The sequence below is a fragment of the Oncorhynchus masou genome, chromosome 6, assembly GCF_036934945.1.
Source record: "Oncorhynchus masou masou isolate Uvic2021 chromosome 6, UVic_Omas_1.1, whole genome shotgun sequence".
Taxonomy (NCBI): domain Eukaryota; kingdom Metazoa; phylum Chordata; class Actinopteri; order Salmoniformes; family Salmonidae; genus Oncorhynchus; species Oncorhynchus masou.
Genome location: NC_088217.1, coordinates 77631238 through 77640756, shown reverse-complemented (window position 1 = coordinate 77640756; position 9519 = coordinate 77631238). Strand labels below are relative to the sequence as shown.

Sequence of the window (9519 nt, the reverse complement as noted above, 5' to 3'; positions counted from 1 at the left end):
GAAACCATCCTCTGCTAAACACTTTCTTTTTAGATTTAAAGTGCAAACAAAAAAATTTAAAAAATGTGTCGTTTCATGGTCATGTCTCATTGCCAATATACATTTTTTTGACCTCTTCCAACAGTTCGTATAGGTCATACTGTTTACACAGTACCCCAGTGGCCTAAGACACTGGCCTCCTAAGCCATGGATTGTGAGTTCTAGTCTTTTCTTAAGTGGCTGAGAGCAGAGTGGCGCAGCGGAAGCGTGCTGGGCCCATAACCCAGAGGTCGATGGATCGAAACCATCCTCTGCTAAACAGATTCTTTTTAGATTTTAAGTGCAAACAAATTATTTTAAAATTTGTCATTTCATGGGCATGTCTCAGTTCCATTAGACATTTTTTGACCTCTTCCAACAGTTCGTATTGGTCATACTGTTTACACAGTACCCCAGTGGCCTAAGACACTGGCCTCCTAAGCCATGGATTGTGAGTTCTAGTCTTTTCTTAAGTGGCTGAGAGCAGAGTGGCGCAGCGGAAGCGTGCTGGGCCCATAACCCAGAGGTCGATGGATCGAAACCATCCTCTGCTAAACAGATTCTTTTTAGATTTTAAGTGCAAACAATTTTTTTTAAAAAATTTGTCATTTCATTGGCATGTCTCAGTTCCATTAGACATTTTTTGACCTCTTCCAACAGTTCGTATTGGTCATACTGTTTACACAGTACCCCAGTGGCCTAAGACACTGGCCTCCTAAGCCATGGATTGTGAGTTCTAGTCTTTTCTTAAGTGGCTGAGAGCAGAGTGGCGCAGCGGAAGCGTGCTGGGCCCATAACCCAGAGGTCGATGGATAGAAACCATCCTCTGCTAAACAGTTTCTTTTAGATTTTAAGTGCAAACAAAAAATTTAAAAAATGTGTCGTTTCATGGTCATGTCTCATTGCCATATAGACATTTTTTTGACCTCTTCCAACAGTTCGTATAGGTCATACTGTTTACACAGTACCCCAGTGGCCTAAGACACTGGCCTCCTAAGCCATGGATTGTGAGTTCTAGTCTTTTCTTAAGTGGCTGAGAGGAGAGTGGCGCAGCGGAAGCGTGCTGGGCCCATAACCCAGAGGTTGATGGATAGAAACCATCCTCTGCTAAACAGTTTCTTTTCAGATTTGAAGTGCAAACAAAAAATTTAAAAAATGTGTCGTTTCATGGTCATGTCTCATTGCCAATATATATATTTTTTTACCTCTTCCAACAGTTCGTATATGTCATGCTGTTTACACAGTACCCCAGTGGCCTAAGACACTGGCCTCCTAAGCCATGGATTGTGAGTTCTAGTCTTTTCTTAAGTGGCTGAGAGCAGAGTGGCGCAGCGGAAGCGTGCTGGGCCCATAACCCAGAGGTCGATGGATCGAAACCATCCTCTGCTAAACAGATTCTTTTTAGATTTCAAGTGCAAACAAAAAATTTAAAAAATGTGTCGTTTCATGGGCATGTCTCAGTTCCATTAGACATTTTTTTGACCTCTTCCAACAGTTCGTATAGGTCATACTGTTTACACAGTACCCCAGTGGCCTAAGACACTGGCCTCCTAAGCCATGGATTGTGAGTTCTAGTCTTTTCTTAAGTGGCTGAGAGCAGAGTGGCGCAGCGGAAGCGTGCTGGGCCCATAACCCAGAGGTCGATGGATCGAAACCATCCTCTGCTAAACAGATTCTTTTTAGATTTGAAGTGCAAACAAATTTTTTTAAAAATGTGTCGTTTCATGGGCATGTCTCAGTTCCATTAGACATTTTTTTGACCTCTTCCAACAGTTCGTATAGGTCATACTGTTTACACAGTACCCCAGTGGCCTAAGACACTGGCCTCCTAAGCCATGGATTGTGAGTTCTAGTCTTTTCTTAAGTGGCTGAGAGCAGAGTGGCGCAGCGGAAGCGTGCTGGGCCCATAACCCAGAGGTCGATGGATCGAAACCATCCTCTGCTAAACAGATTCTTTTTAGATTTTAAGTGCAAACAATTTTTTTTTTAAATTTGTCATTTCATTGGCATGTCTCAGTTCCATTAGACATTTTTTGACCTCTTCCAACAGTTCGTATTGGTCATACTGTTTACACAGTACCCCAGTGGCCTAAGACACTGGCCTCCTAAGCCATGGATTGTGAGTTCTAGTCTTTTCTTAAGTGGCTGAGAGCAGAGTGGCGCAGCGGAAGCGTGCTGGGCCCATAACAAAGAGGTCGATGGATGGAAACCATCCTCTGCTATACACTTTCTTTTTAGATTTAAAGTGCAAACAAAAAAATTAAAAAATGTGTCGTTTCATGGTCATGTCTCATTGCCAATATATATATTTTTTTACCTCTTCCAACAGTTCGTATAGGTCATGCTGTTTACACAGTACCCCAGTGGCCTAAGACACTGGCCTCCTAAGCCATGGATTGTGAGTTCTAGTCTTTTCTTAAGTGGCTGAGAGCAGAGTGGCGCAGCGGAAGCGTGCTGGGCCCATAACCCAGAGGTCGATGGATCGAAACCATCCTCTGCTAAACAGATTCTTTTTAGATTTCAAGTGCAAACAAAAATTTAAAAAATGTGTCGTTTCATGGGCATGTCTCAGTTCCATTAGACATTTTTTTGACCTCTTCCAACAGTTCGTATAGGTCATACTGTTTACACAGTACCCCAGTGGCCTAAGACACTGGCCTCCTAAGCCATGGATTGTGAGTTCTAGTCTTTTCTTAAGTGGCTGAGAGCAGAGTGGCGCAGCGGAAGCGTGCTGGGCCCATAACCCAGAGGTCGATGGATAGAAACCATCCTCTGCTAAACAGTTTCTTTTCAGATTTTAAGTGCAAACAAAAAATTTAAAAAATGTGTCGTTTCATGGTCATGTCTCATTGCCAATATATATTTTTTTACCTCTTCCAACAGTTCGTATAGGTCATGCTGTTTACACAGTACCCCAGTGGCCTAAGACACTGGCCTCCTAAGCCATGGATTGTGAGTTCTAGTCTTTTCTTAAGTGGCTGAGAGCAGAGTGGCGCAGCGGAAGCGTGCTGGGCCCATAACCCAGAGGTCGATGGATCGAAACCATCCTCTGCTAAACAGATTCTTTTTAGATTTCAAGTGCAAACAAAAAATTTAAAAAATGTGTCGTTTCATGGGCATGTCTCAGTTCCATTAGACATTTTTTGACCTCTTCCAACAGTTCGTATAGGTCATACTGTTTACACAGTACCCCAGTGGCCTAAGACACTGGCCTCCAAAGCCATGTATTGTGAGTTCTAGTCTTTTCTTAAGTGGCTGAGAGCAGAGTGGCGCAGCGGAAGCGTGCTGGGCCCATAACCCAGAGGTCGATGGATCGAAACCATCCTCTGCTAAACAGATTCTTTTTAGATTTTAAGTGCAAACAATTTTTTTTTTTTTTAATTTGTCATTTCATTGGCATGTCTCAGTTCCATTAGACATTTTTTTGACCTCTTCCAACAGTTCGTATTGGTCATACTGTTTACACAGTACCCCAGTGGCCTAAGACACTGGCCTCCTAAGCCATGGATTGTGAGTTCTAGTCTTTTCTTAAGTGGCTGAGAGCAGAGTGGCGCAGCGGAAGCGTGCTGGGCCCATAACCCAGAGGTCGATGGATAGAAACCATCCTCTGCTAAACAGTTTCTTTTCAGATTTTAAGTGCAAACAAAAAATTTAAAAAATGTGTCGTTTCATGGTCATGTCTCATTGCCATATATATATTTTTTTACCTCTTCCAACAGTTCTAGGTCATGCTGTTTACACAGTACCCCAGTGGCCTAAGACACTGGCCTCCTAAGCCATGGATTGTGAGTTCTAGTCTTTTCTTAAGTGGCTGAGAGCAGAGTGGCGCAGCGGAAGCGTGCTGGGCCCATAACCCAGAGGTCGATGGATCGAAACCATCCTCTGCTAAACAGATTCTTTTTAGATTTTAAGTGCAAACAAAAAATTTAAAAAATGTGTCGTTTCATGGGCATGTCTCAGTTCCATTAGACATTTTTTTGACCTCTTCCAACAGTTCGTATAGGTCATACTGTTTACACAGTACCCCAGTGGCCTAAGACACTGGCCTCCTAAGCCATGGATTGTGAGTTCTAGTCTTTTCTTAAGTGGCTGAGAGCAGAGTGGCGCAGCGGAAGCGTGCTGGGCCCATAACCCAGAGGTCGATGGATCGAAACCATCCTCTGCTAAACAGATTCTTTTTAGATTTTAAGTGCAAACAATTTTTTTAAAAAATTGTCATTTCATTGGCATGTCTCAGTTCCATTAGACATTTTTTTGACCTCTTCCAACAGTTCGTATTGGTCATACTGTTTACACAGTACCCCAGTGGCCTAAGACACTGGCCTCCTAAGCCATGGATTGTGAGTTCTAGTCTTTTCTTAAGTGGCTGAGAGCAGAGTGGCGCAGCGGAAGCGTGCTGGGCCCATAACCCAGAGGTCGATGGATGGAAACCATCCTCTGCTAAACATCTTCTTTTTAAAAATGAAAAGCAAACAGAAATGAGAAAGCTTTTCAGATTTTATCCAGTACACATTGTTTTTACTGCTTCTATCAGTTCGTACTGTTTGCAGTAGGTAAACAGTGCCCCAGTGGCCTAATGGATAAGGCACTGGCCTCCTAAGCCAGGGATTGTGGGTTCAAGTCCCATCTGGGGTGGATGGAAGTGGAGTGGCACAGCGGAAGCGTGCTGGGCCCATAACCCAGAGGTTGATCGATCGAGACCATTCTATGCTAAACATTTTCTTTTTAGATTTTAAGTGCAAACAATTTTTTTTTTTAAATTTGTCATTTCATTGGCATGTCTCAGTTCCATTATACACTTTTTTGACCTCTTCCAACAGTTCGTATTGGTCATACTGTTTACACAGTACCCCAGTGGCCTAAGACACTGGCCTCCTAAGCCATGGATTGAGAGTTCTAGTCTTTTCTTAAGTGTCTGAGAGAAGAGTGGCGCAGCGGAAGCGTGCTGGGCCCATAACAAAGAGGTCGATGGATGGAAACCATCCTCTGCTAAACAGTTTCTTTTCAGATTTTAAGTGCAAACAAAAAATTAAAAAAATGTGTCGTTTCATGGTCATGTCTCATTGCCAATATATATATTTTTTAACCTCTTCCAACAGTTCGTATAGGTCATACTGTTTACACAGTACCCCAGTGGCCTAAGACACTGGCCTCCTAAGCCATGGATTGTGAGTTCTAGTCTTTTCTTAAGTGGCTGAGAGCAGAGGCGCAGCGGAAGCGTGCTGGGCCCATAACCCAGAGGTCGATGGATCGAAACCATCCTCTGCTAAACAGATTCTTTTTAGATTTTAAGTGCAAAACAAAACATTTAAAAAATGTGTCATTTCATGGGCATGTCTCAGTTCCATTAGACATTTTTTTGACCTCTTCCAACAGTTCGTATTGGTCATACTGTTTACACAGTACCCCAGTGGCCTAAGACACTGGCCTCCTAAGCCATGGATTGTGAGTTCTAGTCTTTTCTTAAGTGGCTGAGAGCAGAGTGGCGCAGCGGAAGCGTGCTGGGCCCATAACCCAGAGGTCGATGGATCGAAACCATCCTCTGCTAAACAGATTCTTTTTAGATTTGAAGTGCAAACATTTTTTTTAAAAAATGTGTCGTTTCATGGGCATGTCTCAGTTCCATTAGACATTTTTTTGACCTCTTCCAACAGTTCGTATAGGTCATACTGTTTACACAGTACCCCAGTGGCCTAAGACACTGGCCTCCTAAGCCATGGATTGTGAGTTCTAGTCTTTTCTTAAGTGGCTGAGAGCAGAGTGGCGCAGCGGAAGCGTGCTGGGCCCATAACCCAGAGGTCGATGGATCGAAACCATCCTCTGCTAAACAGTTTCTTTTTAGATTTCAAGTGCAAACAAAAAATTTAAAAAATGTGTCGTTTCATGGTCATGTCTCATTGCCAATATATATATTTTTTTAACTCTTCCAACAGTTCCTTTAGGTCATGCGTTTACACAGTAACCCAGTGGCCTAAGACACTGGCCTCCTAAGCCAAGGATTGTGAGTTCTAGTCTTTTCTTAAGTGGCTGAGAGCAGAGTGGCGCAGCGGAAGCGTGCTGGGCCCATAACCCAGAGGTCGATGGATCGGAACCATCCGCTGCTAAACATCTTCTTTTTAAAAATGAAAAGCAAACAGAAATGAGAAAGCTAAATTTCATTTGCGTCTCTCAGTGCTATCCAGTACACATTGTTTTTACTGCTTCTATCAGTTCGTACTGTTTGCAGTAGGTAAACAGTGCCCCAGTGGCCTAATGGATAAGGCACTGGCCTCCTAAGCCAGGGATTGTGGGTTCAAGTCCCATCTGGGGTGGATGGAAGTGGAGTGGCACAGCGGAAGCGTGCTGGGCCCATAACCCAGAGGTTGATGGATCGAGACCATCCTTTGCTAAACAGATTCTTTTTAGATTTTAAGTGCAAACAAAAAAAAAAATGTGTCGTTTCATGGGCATGTCTCAGTTCCATTAGACATTTTTTTGACCTCTTCCAACAGTTCGTATAGGTCATACTGTTTACACAGTACCCCAGTGGCCTAAGACACTGGCCTCCTAAGCCATGGATTGTGAGTTCTAGTCTTTTCTTAAGTGGCTGAGAGCAGAGTGGCGCAGCGGAAGCGTGCTGGGCCCATAACCCAGAGGTCGATGGATCGAAACCATCCTCTGCTAAACAGATTCTTTTTAGATTTTAAGTGCAAACAATTTTTTTTTTTAATTTGTCATTTCATTGGCATGTCTCAGTTCCATTATACATTTTTTTGACCTCTTCCAACAGTTCGTATTGGTCATACTGTTTACACAGTACCCCAGTGGCCTAAGACACTGGCCTCCTAAGCCATGGATTGAGAGTTCTAGTCTTTTCTTAAGTGTCTGAGAGAAGAGTGGCGCAGCGGAAGCGTGCTGGGCCCATAACAAAGAGGTCGATGGATGGAAACCATCCTCTGCTATACACTTTCTTTTTAGATTTAAAGTGCAAACAAAAAATTTAAAAAATGTGTCGTTTCATGGTCATGTCTCATTGCCAATATACATTTTTTTAACCTCTTCCAACAGTTCGTATAGGTCATACTGTTTACACAGTACCCCAGTGGCCTAAGACACTGGCCTCCTAAGCCATGGATTGTGAGTTCTAGTCTTTTCTTAAGTGGCTGAGAGCAGAGTGGCGCAGCGGAAGCGTGCTGGGCCCATAACCCAGAGGTCGATGGATCGAAACCATCCTCTGCTAAACTGATTCTTTTAGATTTTAAGTGCAAACAATTTTTTTAAAAAATTTGTCATTTCATGGCATGTCTCAGTTCCATTATACATTTTTTTGACCTCTTCCAACAGTTCGTAAAGGTCATGCTGTTTACACAGTACCCCAGTGGCCTAAGACACTGGCCTCCTAAGCCATGGATTGTGAGTTCTAGTCTTTTCTTAAGTGGCTGAGAGCAGAGTGGTGCAGCGGAAGCGTGCTGGGCCCATAACAAAGAGGTCGATGGATGGAAACCATCCTCTGCTAAACAGATTCTTCTTAGATTTTAAGAGCAAACAAAAAATTTAAAAAATGTGTCGTTTCATGGGCATGTCTCATTGCCAATATATACATTTTTTTACCTCTTCCAACAGTTCCTTTAGGTCATGCGTTTACACAGTAACCCAGTGGCCTAAGACACTGGCCTCCTAAGCCATGGATTGTGAGTTCTAGTCTTTTCTTAAGTGGCTGAGAGCAGAGTGGCGCAGCGGAAGCGTGCTGGGCCCATAACCCAGAGGTCGATGGATCGAAACCATCCTCTGCTAAACAGATTCTTTTTAGATTTTAAGTGCAAACAAAAATTTAAAAAATGTGTCTTTTCATGGGCATGTCTCAGTTCCATTAGACATTTTTTTGACCTCTTCCAACAGTTCGTATAGGTCATACTGTTTACACAGTACCCCAGTGGCCTAAGACACTGGCCTCCTAAGCCATGGATTGTGAGTTCTAGTCTTTTCTTAAGTGGCTGAGAGCAGAGTGGCACAGCGGAAGCGTGCTGGGCCCATAACCCAGAGGTCGATGGATCGAAACCATCCTCTGCTAAACTGATTCTTTTTAGATTTTAAGTGCAAACAATTTTTTTTTTTAAATTTGTCATTTCATTGGCATGTCTCAGTTCCATTAGACATTTTTTTGACCTCTTCCAACAGTTCGTACAGGTCATACTGTTTACACAGTACCCCAGTGGCCTAAGACACTGGCCTCCTAAGCCATGGATTGTGAGTTCTAGTCTTTTCTTAAGTGGCTGAGAGCAGAGTGGCGCAGCGGAAGCGTGCTGGGCCCATAACCCAGAGGTCGATGGATCGGAAACCATCCGCTGCTAAACATCTTCTTTTTAAAAAAGCATGAGAAAGCCATTTGTCTCTCAGTGCTATCCAGTACACATTGTTTTTACTGATTTCGTACTGTTTGCAGTAGGTAAACAGTGCCCCAGTGGCCTAATGGATAAGCACTGGCCTCCTAAGCCAGGGATTGTGGGTTCAAGTCCCAAAGCGTGCTGGGCCCATAACCCAGAGGTTGATGGATCGAGACCATCCTCTGCTAAACATTTTCTTTTTAGATTTTAAGTTTTAAAAAATGTGTCGTTTCATTGGCATGTCTCAGTTCCATTATACATTTTTTTGACCTCTTCCAACAGTTCGTATAGGTCATACTGTTTACACAGTACCCCAGTGGCCTAAGACACTGGCCTCCTAAGCCATGGATTGTGAGTTCTAGTCTTTTCTTAAGTGGCTGAGAGCAGAGTGGCGCAGCGGAAGCGTGCTGGGCCCATAACCCAGAGGTCGATGGATCGAAACCATCCTCTGCTAAACTGATTCTTTTTAGATTTTAAGTGCAAACAATTTTTTTTTTTTTTTAATTTGTCATTTCATTGGCATGTCTCAGTTCCATTAGACATTTTTTTGACCTCTTCCAACAGTTCGTATTGGTCATACTGTTTACACAGTACCCCAGTGGCCTAAGACACTGGCCTCCTAAGCCATGGATTGAGAGTTCTAGTCTTTTCTTAAGCGTCTGAGAGAAGAGTGGCGCAGCGGAAGCGTGCTCGGCCCATAACAAAGAGGTCGATGGATGGAAACCATCCTCTGCTATACACTTTCTTTTTAGATTTAAAGTGCAAACAATTTTTTTTTAAAAAATGTGTCGTTTCATGGTCATGTCTCATTGCCAATATACATTTTTTTAACCTCTTCCAACAGTTCGTATAGGTCATACTGTTTACACAGTACCCCAGTGGCCTAAGACACTGGCCTCCTAAGCCATGGATTGTGAGTTCTAGTCTTTTCTTAAGTGGCTGAGAGCAGAGTGGCGCAGCGGAAGCGTGCTGGGCCCATAACCCAGAGGTTGATGGATAGAAACCATCCTCTGCTAAACAGTTTCTTTTCAGATTTTAAGTGCAAACAAAAAATTTAAAAAATGTGTCGTTTCATGGTCATGTCTCATTGCCAATATATATTTTTTTTACCTCTTCCAACAGTTCGTATAGGTCATAC

The 9519-nt window shown here is 43.1% G+C and overlaps 2 non-coding genes and 1 pseudogene across 2 annotated transcripts; all 3 read left to right on the top strand.

The window, feature by feature from the left end:
- Positions 1-1800, top strand: part of LOC135541703 (TRAF2 and NCK-interacting protein kinase-like) — a 23395-nt pseudogene extending 21595 nt beyond the window's left edge.
- A 2780-nt stretch (positions 1801-4580) lies between these two features.
- trnar-ccu (transfer RNA arginine (anticodon CCU)) lies at positions 4581-4653 on the top strand. The gene has a single exon. It is a non-coding gene; the product is annotated as a tRNA-Arg (tRNA).
- Positions 4654-6256: 1603 nt separating this feature from the next.
- On the top strand, positions 6257-6329 carry trnar-ccu (transfer RNA arginine (anticodon CCU)). The gene has a single exon. It is a non-coding gene; the product is annotated as a tRNA-Arg (tRNA).
- The last annotated feature ends 3190 nt before the right edge of the window (positions 6330-9519 follow it).